The sequence below is a fragment of the Bombina bombina genome, chromosome 2 (genome assembly GCF_027579735.1).
Source record: "Bombina bombina isolate aBomBom1 chromosome 2, aBomBom1.pri, whole genome shotgun sequence".
NCBI lineage: Eukaryota > Metazoa > Chordata > Amphibia > Anura > Bombinatoridae > Bombina > Bombina bombina.
The window spans coordinates 1,053,513,801-1,053,525,989 of NC_069500.1; positions in this window are offsets into that span (position 1 = coordinate 1,053,513,801).

Here is a 12,189-nt window from a genome sequence, read left to right on the forward strand (position 1 = left end):
CCACAAGCTCATCTTTTATGATACCAGCCCAAACCAGTACTCCACCTCCACCTTGCTGGCATCTGAGTCGGACTGGAGCTCTCTGCCCTTTACCAATTCAGCCACGGGCCCATCCATCTGGCCCATCAAGACTCACTCTCATTTCATCAGTCCATAAAACCTTAGAAAAATCAGTCTTGAGATATTTCTTGGCCCAGTCTTGACGTTTCAGCTTGTGTGTCTTGTTCAGTGGTGGTCGTCTTTCAGCCTTTCTTACCTTGGCCATGTCTCTGAGTATTGCACACCTTGTGCTTTTGGGCACTCCAGTGATGTTGCAGCTCTGAAATATGGCCAAACTGGTGGCAAGTGGAATCTTGGCAGCTGCACGCTTGACTTTTCTCAGTTCATGGGCAGTTATTTTGTGCCTTGGTTTTTCCACACGCTTCTTGCGACCCTGTTGACTATTTTGAATGAAACGCTTGATTGTTCAATGATCACGCTTCAGAAGCTTTGCAATTTTAAGAGTGCTGCATCCCTCTGCAAGATATCTCACTATTTTTTACTTTTCTGAGCCTGTCAAGTCCTTTGACCCATTTTGCCAAAGGAAAGGAAGTTGCCTAATAATTATGCACACCTGATATAGGGTGTTGATGTCATTAGACCACACCCATTCTCATTACAGAGATGCACATCACCTAATATGCTTAATTGGTAGTAGGCTTTCGAGCCTATACAGCTTGGAGTAAGACAACATGCATAAAGAGGATGATGTGGTCAAAATACTCATTTGCCTAATAATTCTGCACTCCCTGTATATCTCAAAAACTAAAGATGTTACAGACATGAAAAGTGGTATTTAGATTCTCCTTTAAAAATAAAGAAATATCGGCTAGATTACAAGTCTTGCGTTAGCCTTAAAAAGCAGGGTTGAGGGGTCCCAATGCTGCTTTTTAACACCCGCTGGTATTACGAGTCAGGCAGGAAAGGGTCTACCGCTCACTTTTTTTCCGCGATTTTAGCATACTATTACATCACTTGCGTATCCTATTTTTTTAATGGGATTTGCCTAATGCCGGTATTACGATCGCTTGAAAATGTGAGCGGTAGACCCTCTCCTGGCAAGACTCCTACCGCATTTAAAAGTCAGTAGTTAAGAGTTTTATGGGCTAACGCCGGAACATAAAGCTCTTAACTAAAGTGCTAAAAAGTATACTAACACCCATAAATGACCTGTTAACCCCTAAACCGAGCCCCCCCCCACATCGCAAACACTATAATACAATTATTTAACCCCTAATCTGCCAACCGGACATCGCCACCACTTTAATAAATTTATTAACCCCTAAACTGCCGCAGTTCCACCTCGCAAACACTAGTTAAATTTTATTAACCCCTAATCTGCCGTCCCTAACATTGCCGACACCTACCAACATTTATTAACCCCTAATCTGCCGCCCACAACGTCACCACTACTATATTAAATTTATTAACCCCTAAACCTAAGTCTAACCCTAAGTCTAACCCCCTAAGTTAAATATAATTTAAATAAAACTAAATAAATGTACTACTATTAAATAAATTATTCCTATTTAAACTAAATACTTACCTATAAAATAAACCATAAGATAGCTACAATATAATTAATTATTACATTGTAGCCATCTTAGGGTTTATTTTTATTTTACAGGCAACTTTGTATTTATTTTAACTAGGTACAATAGTTATTTAATAGTTAGTAACTATTTAATAACTACCTAGCTAAAATACGTACAAAAGTACCTGTAAAATAAACCCTAACCTAAGTTACAATTATACCTAACACTACACTATCCTTAAACTAATTACCTAAACTACCTACAATTAATTACAATTAAATTAAGTAAACTAAATTACAAAAAAACAAACACTAAATTACAGAAAATAAAAAAAGAATTACAAGAATTTTAAACAAATTACACCTACTCTAATCCCCCTAATAAAAAAAATAAAAAAAAAATAATAAAATTCCATACCCTATACTAAATTACAAATAGCCCTTAAAAGGGATTTTTGCGGGGCATTGACCAAAAGTAATCAGCTCTTTCACCTGTAAAAAAAATATAAAAAAATTGTAACTTAAAATAAATAGAAACCTGTAAAATAACAATAAATCCTAAAATGGCTGCAATGTAATAATTATATTGTAGCTATCTTATGGTTTATTTTATATGTAAGTATTTCGTTTTAAATAGGAATAATAATAGGAAAAATAATTTATTTAATAGTAGTAAATTTATTTCGTTTTTTTTAAATTATATTTAAGTTAGGGGGGTTAGACATAGGATTAGACTTAGGTTTAGGGGTTAATGAATTTAATATAGTAGTGGTGACGTTGTGGGCGGCAGATTAGGGATTAGGGGTTAATAAATGTAGGTAGGTGTCGGCGATGTTAGGGACGGCAGATTAGGGGTTAATAAAATTTAACTAGTGTTTGCGAGGCAGGAGTGCAGCGGTTTAGGGGTTAATAAATTAATTAATGTAATAATTAATTATATTGTAGCTAGCTTATGGTTTATTTTATAGGTAAGTATTTAGTTTTAAATAGAAATAATTTATTTAATAGTAGTAAATTTAGTCAGTGTACCTTATTAATCTTAGTATTTTAAGGTTCTTTTTACTCACTTCACCTCTCGTGTAAGACCGATGTCGTCTGTTAGGATCCAAATTCCAAACCGAATCAGTGCGCCGCGTGTGTCTTGGCGTCTGACGTCATCGGTATACTTGACAGCTTTCAATGCTGGTTATCGGCTTTCTGGATGTTCAAATCTTTAGATGTTATAGAGATAGTTACCTCTTCTATTGTAGCCAGATATGATTCCCTGCACTTAGTGCTTAATGCACGCAGGAAAAAAAGAAGGTATAAGAGGTTGTTAGATATGTGGATAACCCGGGTTATAATGAAATGCTCTGGAGAAACTTCAGAAATGAAATGTCCTCATTCAAGTGGTATTTTAGCAAATAACACAGCCACTCAGATCAACGTGTTTCGCTCACCAGGGAGCTTTTTCAAGATAGAGGTGACTGGTCAGGTGTATCCTTATAAAGGTATCAGATAGTTCTGATTGGAAGTTCCTTGATTGATGTTTTTTAAGGTGGAATTTCAGAGATGCTTCATATCAGTGTTTTCTCTGTATGTGTTCTGACTTGTTAAGGTGGAATATTTTTTCTTTTTCAGCTTAAAAGAGGAATACCTTTCTTCATTCCGGCTTATGTCTTACTATTATACTAATTCAGGTATTTTCTTAAAGGATAATACTTCTTATATTCACTCCTGTGATTTATTAGTGATATTATTAAAATTTATACTATTCATAAGATTGGTAATGATAGTATGGTAATAAAAATATATACAACAGACATTTAAAAATTACAGAAAAAGTTTTTTTGGAATTTTTCTTAGTTAGATGGCCATAGAGTTTAAATCATAACATATGAAGCAGTTTGTCAGTTAAATGTAAATGGTCTCTACCCTTATGGAGTTGATCTTATTTCTAATTAATCAAAAAGAAAAGGTGAGAGGTCTAGTTCGGAGTTTAGACCTTTTGGGTATAGAGTATCATATTTATAGATTAACTCAGCCTCTTTTATTAATAGTTTTTTCTCTATATTCCCACCTCTCCAATGTTTATGTACTTTCTGTATACCCCAATACTTTAGAACCTTCGTTTTACCTTTATGGACTGATTTGAAATGTTTGTATAGATGAGTATCATCTCTGCCATTTTTTATGTTCCCAATATGTTCTCTTACCCGATCCCTTACCATTCTTTTTGTTTCCCCAAAATAAAAGAGGTTACAAGAGCACTTTAGAACGTAGATTATATTTTTATTAGTGCATCTTATAGTTTCTTTAATAGTAATGGGTTTCTCTATATTGTTAATTAGGGTGTTAGGTTTTTTTTCAGCCAGCTCATCCCCATTGTTTCCTATGGGGAAATCATGCACGAGTATGTTTTGCCAGCTTACCGCTACCGTAAGCAGCGCTGGTATTGAGGTGAGATGTGGAGCTAAATTTTGCTCTACACTCAACTTTTTGCGGCTAATGCCAGGTTTAAAAAACCTGTAATACCAGCGTTGTCTTAATGTAGCATTAGAAAAAAAAGGCTCGTTATCAACGCACCGCTGTTACTGCAAAACTCCTAATCTAGCCGTATGTGTTTTAACATTTACTGAAAATCCACTTAAGGCTGAGGGGGGTGATTTATGACCCCCTCAAAAAATAAAGAAACACATTTTTTACCATTTCCAGAAAATCTACTTTATGGGTGTCAAAAGGGGAGATGATTTATAAGGATACCTATATCTCAAAAAACAAAGATGTTACAGATGTCAAAATTGGTATTTAGATTCTCCTTTAAATATAAAGAAATATGTGTATTCACATTTCCCAACAATCCACTTAAGTGGGGTCAAAAGAGGGGGGCTGATTCATGAGGATTCCTATATCTCAAAAAACAAAGATATTACAGATGTGAAAATTGGTGTTTAGATTATCGTTGAAAAATAAAGAAACGTGTTTTACCATTTCCCCAAAAATCTACTTTAGGGGGGTCAAAAGGGGGGGGGGGAGTTATGAGGATACCTATATCTCAAAAACTAAAGATGTTACAAACATGAAAAGTGGTATTTAGATTCTCTGTTAAAAATAAAGAAATACTTGTTTTAACATTTACTGGAAATCCACTTAAGGCTGAGGGGGGCTGATTTATGAGGATACCTATATCTCAAAAACCAAAGATGTTACAGACATGAAAAGTGGTATTTAGATTCCCCTTTAAAAATAAAGAAATACGTGTTTTAAAATTTACTGAAAATCCACTTAAGGAGGGTCAAAAGAAGGGGAGGTGATTTATGAGGATACATAAAGAAACAAATATTTTTTTTCATTTCTCCAAAATCCACTTAAGGGGGATCAAAAGGGGTGGGGGCTGATTTATAAGGATACCTATATCTCAAAAATCAAAGATGTTACAGACGTGAAAATTGGTATTTAGATTCTCCTTAAAAAATAAACACATTTTTTACCATTTCCCCCAAAATCCACTTAAGGGGGTCAAAAGGGGAGGCTGCTTTATGAGGATACCTATATCTCAAAAACCAAAGATGTTACAGACGTGAAAAACATAATTTATGTAAGAATTTACCTGATAAATTCATTTCTTTCATATTGGCAAGAGTCCATGAGCTAGTGACGTATGGGATATACAATCCTACCAGGAGGGGCAAAGTTTCCCAAACCTCAAAATGCCTATAAATACACCCCTCACCACACCCACAATTCAGTTTAACGAATAGCCACGTAGTGGGGTGATAAAGAAAAAGAGTAAAAAGCATCAACAAAGGGTGGGCCTCATGGACTCTTGCCAATATGAAAGAAATTAATTTATCAGGTAAATTCTTACATAAATTATGTTTTCTTTCATGTAATTGGCAAGAGTCCATGAGCTAGTGACGTATGGGATATCAATACCCAAGATGTGGAACTCCACGCAAGAGTCACTAGAGAGGGAGGGATAAAATAAAAAACAGCCATTTTCCGCTGAAAAAATAATCCACAAAAATAATCCACAACCCAAATTATAAATTTATTCTTTAATGACAAGAAAAACTTAAAACATCAGCAGAAGAGTCAAACTGAAACAGCTGCCTGAAGAACTTTTCTACCAAAGACTGCTTCTGAAGAAGCAAATACATCAAAATGGTAGAAGTTAGTAAATGTATGCAAAGAGGACCAAGTTGCCACTTTGCAAATCTGATCAACTGAAGCTTCATTCTTAAAAGCCCACCAAGTGGAGACTGATCTAGTAGAATGAGCTGTAATTCTCTGAGGTGGGGTCTGACCCGACTCCAAATAAGCTTGAAGAATCAAAAGCTTTAACCAAGAAGCCAAGGAAATAGCAGAAGCCTTCTGACCTTTCCTAGGACCAGAAAATATAACAAATAGACTAGAAGTCTTCATGAAATCTTTAGTAGATTCAACATAATATTTCAAAGCTCTCACCACATCCAAAGAATGTAAGGATCTTTCCAAATAATTCTTAGGATTAGGACACAAGGAAGGGACAACAATTTCTCTACTAATGTTGTTAGAATTCACAACCTTAGGTAAAAATTTAAATGAAGTCCGCAAAACCACCTTATCCTAATGAAAAATCAGAAAAGGTGATTCACAAGAAAGAGCAGATAGCTCAGAAACTCTTCTAGCAGAAGAGATAGCCAAAAGGAACAACACTTTCCAAGAAAGAAGTTTAATGTCCAAAGTATGCATAGGTTCAAATGGAGGAGCCTGTAACACCTTCAAAACCAAACTAAGGCCTAGATTTAGAGTTTGGCGGTAGCCGTGAAAACCAGCGTTAGAGGCTCCTAACGCTGGTTTTAGGCTACCGCCGGTATTTGGAGTCACTCAAAATAGGGTCTAACGCTCACTTTTCAGCCGCGACTTTTCCATACCGCAGATCCCCTTACATAAATTGCGTATCCTATCTTTTCAATGGGATTTTTCTAACTCCGGTATTTAGAGTCGTTTCTGAAGTGAGCGTTAGACATCTAACGACAAAACTCCAGCCGCAGGAAAAAAGTCAGTAGTTAAGAGCTTTCTGGGCTAACGCCGGTTTATAAAGCTCTTAACTACTGTACTCTAAAGTACACTAACACCCATAAACTACCTATGTACCCCTAAACCGAGGTCCCCCCACATCGCCGACACTCTAAAAAAATTTTTTAACCCCTAATCTGCCGACCGCCACCTACGTTATACTTATGTACCCCTAATCTGCTGCCCCTAACACCGCCGACCCCTATATTATATTTATTAACCCCTAATCTGCCCCCTCAAAGTCGCCTCCACCTGCCTACACTTATTAACCCCTAATCTGCCGACCGGACCTGAGCGCTACTATAATAAAGTTATTAACCCCTAATCCGCCTCACTAACCCTATCATAAATAGTATTAACCCCTAATCAGCCAATCAGATTGAGCTTGCATTCTATTGGCTGATCGGAACAGCCAATAGAATGCGAGCTCAATCTGATTGGCTGATCGGATCAGCCAATCGTATTGAATTTGATTCTGATTGGCTGATTCCATCAGCCAATCAGAATATTCCTACCTTAATTCTGATTGGCTGATAGAATCCTATCAGCCAATCGGAATTCGAGGGACGCCATCTTGGATGACGTCATTTAAAGGAACCGTCATTCGTCGTTCAGTCGTCGGCCAGGATGGATGTTCCGCGGTGGAGGTCTTCAGGATGCTGCCGCTTCGCTCCGGATGGATGCCGCTTGGATGAAGACTTCAATCGGATGGAAGACCTCTTCTGCCCCGCTTGGATGAAGACTTCAGCCGGATCATGGACCTCTTCAGCCCCCCGCTTGGGCTTGGATCAGGACATCGGAGGAGCTCTTCTGGACCGATCGGTGAACCTGGTATGGTGAAGACAAGGTAGGATGATCTTCAGGGGCTTAGTGTTAGGTTTATTTAAGGGGGGTTTGGGTTAGATTAGGGGTATGTGGGTGGTGGGTTGTAATGTTGGGGGGCTTGGGTATTGTATGTTTTTTTTTACAGGCAAAAGAGCTGTATTTCTTGGGGCATGCCCCGCAAAGGGCCCTGTTCAGGGCTGGTAAGGTAAAAGAGCTTTGAACTTTAGTAATTTAGAATAGGGTAGGGCATTTTTTTATTTTGGGGTGCTTTGTTATTTTATTAGGGGGCTTAGAGTAGGTGTAATTAGTTTAAAATTGTTGTAATATTTTTCTTATGTTTGTAAATATTTTTTTATTTTTTGTAACTTAGTTCTTTTTTATTTTTTGTACTTTAGCTAGTTTATTTAATTGTATTTATTTGTAGCAATTGTATTTAATTAATTTATTGATAGTGTAGTGTTAGGTTAATTGTAGGTAATTGTAGGTAGTTTATTTAATGTATTTATTGATAGTCTAGTGTTAGGTTTATTTGTAACTTAGGTTAGGATTTCTTTTACAGGTAAATTTGTAATTATTTTAACTATTTTAGCTATTAAATAGTTCTTAACTATTTAATAGCTATTGTACCTGGTTAAAATAAATACAAAGTTACCTGTAAAATAAATATAAATCCTAAAATAGCTATAATATAATTATAATTTATATTGTAGCTATATTAGGATTTATTTTACAGGTAAGTATTTAGCTTTAAATAGGAATAATTTATTTAATAAGAGTTAATTAATTTCGTTAGATTTAAATTATATTTAACTTAGGGGGGTGTTAGTGTTAGGGTTAGACTTAGCTTTAGGGGTTAATACATTTATTAGAATAGCGGTGAGCTCCAGTCGGCAGATTAGGGGTTAATGTTTGAAGTTAGGTGTCGGCGATGTTAGGGAGGGCAGATTAGGGTTAATACTATTTATGATAGGGTTAGTGAGGCAGATTAGGGGTTAATAACTTTATTATAGTAGCGCTCAGGTCCGGTCGGCAGATGTTAGGGCAGCAGATTAGGGGTACATAGGGATAATGTAAGTAGCAGTGGTTTACGGAGCGGCAGATTAGGGGTTAATAATAATATGCAGGGGTCAGCGATAGCGGGGGCAGCAGAATAGGGGTTAATAAGTGTAAGGTTAGGGGTGTTTAGACTCGGGGTACATGTTAGAGTGTTAAGTGCAGACGTAGGAAGGGTTACCGCATAGCAAACAATGGGGCTGCATTAAGAGCTGAACGCTGCTTTTTTGCAGGTGTTAGGTTTTTTTTCAGCTCAAACAGCCCCATTGTTTCCTATGGGTGAATCGTGCACGAGCACGTTTTTGAGGCTGGCCGCGTCCGTAAGCAACCGTAAGGTATCGAGAGTTGAAGTTGCGTTAAAAATGCTCTACGCTCCGATTTTGGAGCCTAACGCAGCCTTTATGTGGACTCTCAATACCAGAGTTATTTTTATGGTGCGGCCAGAAAAAAGCCGGCGTTAGTTTTTCGGGTCGTTACCGACAAAACTCCAAATCTAGCGGTAAGACTCCAAGGAGGAGAAATTGATTTAATGACAGGCTTAATACAAACTAAAGCCTGTACAAAACAGTGAATATTAGGAAGTTTAGCAATCTTTCTGTGAAATAAAACAGAAAGAGCAGAGATTTGTCCCTTCAAGGAACTTGCAGACAAACCCTTATCCAAACCATCCTGAAGAAACTGTAAAATTCTAGGAATTCTAAAAGAATGCAAAGAGAATTTATGAGAACACCATGAAATGTAGGTCTTCCAAACTTGATAATAAATCTTCCTAGAGACAGATTTATGAGCTTGTAACATAGTATTAATCACCGAGTCAGAGAAACCTCTATGACTTAGCACTAAGCGTTCAATTTCCATACCTTCAAATTTAATGATTTGAGATCCTGATGGAAAAAACGGACTTTGAGACAGTAGGTCCGGCCTTAACGGAAGTGGCCAAGGTTGGCAACTGGACATCCGAACAAGATCCACATACCAAAACCTGTGTGGCTATGCTGGGGCCACCAGCAACACAAACGATTGTTCCATGATGATTTTGGAGATCACTCTTGGAAGAAGAACTAGAGGCGGGAAAATATAAGCAGGATGATAACACCAAGGAAGTGTCAGTGCATCCACTGCTTCTGCCTGAACATCCCTGGACCTGGACAGGTATCTGGGAAGTTTCTTGTTTAGATGAGAGGCCATCAGATCTATCTCTGGAAGACCCCACATCTGAACAATCTGATAAAACACATCTGGATGGAGGGGCCACTCCCCTGAATGTAAAGTCTGACGGCTGAGATAATCCGCCTCCCAATTGTCTACACCTGGGATATGCACCGCACAGATTAGACAAGAGCTGGATTCTTCCCAAGCAAGTATCCGAGATACTTCTTTCATAGCATGGGGACTGTGAGTCCCACCCTGATGATTGACATATGCCACAGTTGTGATATTGTCTGTCTGAAAGCAAATGAATGGTTCTCTCTTCAACAGAGGCCAAACCTGAAGAGTTTTGAGAATTGCACGGAGTTCCAAAATATTGATGGGTAATCTCGCCTCTTGAGATTTCCAAACCCCTTGCGCTGTCAGAGATCCCCAAACAGCTCCCCAACCTGAAAGACTTCAATTTGTAGTGATCACAGTCCAGGTTGGCCGAACAAAGGAAGCCCCTTGAACTAAACGCCGGTGATTTAACCACCACGTCAGAGAGTGTCGAACATTGGGATTTAAGGATATTAATTGTGATATATTTGTATAATCCCTGCACCATTGATTCAGCATACAAAGCTGGAGAGGTCTCGTGTGAAAATGAGCAAAAGGAATCGCGTCTGATGCTGCAGTCATGAGGCCTAAAATTTTCATGCACATAGCCACTGAAGGGAATGACTGAGACTGAAGGTGCCGACAGGCTGCAACCAATTTCAAACGTCTCTTGTCTGTTAGAGACAGAGTGATGGACACTGAATCTATCTGGAAACCTAAAAAGGTGACCTTTGTCTGAGGAAACAAGAAACTTTTTGGTAAATTGATCCTCCAACCATGTCTTTGAAGAAACAACACTAGTTGATTTGTGTGAGATTCTGCAGAATGTAAAGACTGAACTAGTACCAAGATATCGTCCAAATAAGGAAACATCGCAATACCCTAATCTCTGATTACAGAGAGTATGGCACCTAGAACCTTTGAAAATATTCTTGGAGCTGTTGCTAGGCCAAATGGAAGAGAATCAAATTGGTAATGCTTGTCTAGAAAAGAGAATCTCAGGAACTGATAATGTTCTGGATGAATCTAAATATGAAGGTATGCATCATGCAAGTGTATTGTAGACATATAATGTCCTTGCTGAACAAAAGGCAGAATAGTCCTTATAGTCACCATCTTGAAAGTTGGTACTCTTACATAACGATTCAAAATTTTCAGATCCAGAACTGGTATGAATGAATTTCCCTTCTTTGTGACAATGAATAGATTTGAATAAAACCCCAGACCTTGTTTCTGAAAAGGAACTGGCATGATTACCCCTGAAGACTTCAGGTCTGAAACACACTTCAGGAAAGCCTGAGCTTTTACTGGATTTGCTGGGATACGTGAGAGAAAAAATCTTCTCACAGGAGGTCTTATTCTGAATCCTATTCGATACCCTTGAGAGACAATGCTCTGAATCCATTGATTTTGGACAGAATTTATCCAAATATCCTTAAAAAACCCTAATCTGCCCCCTACCATCTGAGCTGGAATGAGGGCCGCACCATCATGCGGACTTAGGGGCTGACTTGGGTTTTTTAAAAGGCTTGGATTTATTCCAATTTGAGGAAGGCTTCCAATTGGAAACAGATTATTTGGGGGAAGGATTAGATTTTTGTTCCTTATTTTGATGAAAGGAACAAAAATGGTTTGAAGCCTTAGATTTACCCTTAGGTTTTTCATCCTGAGGCAGAAAAACTCCCTTTCCCCTAGTAACAGTTGAAATAATAGAATCCAACTGAGAACCAAATAAATTATTACCTTGGAAAGAAAGAGATAATAATCTAGACTTAGATGTCATATCAGCATTCCAAGATTTAAGCCACAAAGCTCTTCTAGCTAAAATAGCTAAAGACATGGATCTAACATCAATTTTGATAATATCAAAAATGGCATCACAAAAAAAATGATTAGCATGTTGCAGTAAGCGAACAATGCTAGATATGTCAGAATCCAATTCTTGTTGCATTAAATTCTCCAACCAAAAGGTGGATGCAGCCGCAACATCTGCCAAAGAAATTGCAGGCCTAAGAAGATGACATGAATATAAATAGGCTTTCCTTAGATAAGATTCAAGTTTCCTATCTAAAGGGTCTTTAAAAGAAGTACTATCTTCCATAGGAATAGTGGTACGTTTAGCAAGAGTAGAAATAGCCCCATCAATTTTGGGGATCTTTTCCCAAAACTCTATAGAAATTGCTGGTAAAGGATACAATTTGTTAAACCTTGAAGATGGAATAAAAGGAGTACCTGGCTTATTCCATTCCTTAGAAATCATATCAGAAATAGCATCAGGATGGAATAGGAAAAACCTCTGGAGTAACCACAGGAGGTTTAAAAACAGCATTTAAATGTTTACTAGTCTTAACGTCAAGAGGACTGGCTTCCTCAATATCCTAAGTAATTAACACTTCTTTTAACAAAGAACGAATATACTCAATTTTAAATAAATAAGTAGATTTGTCAGT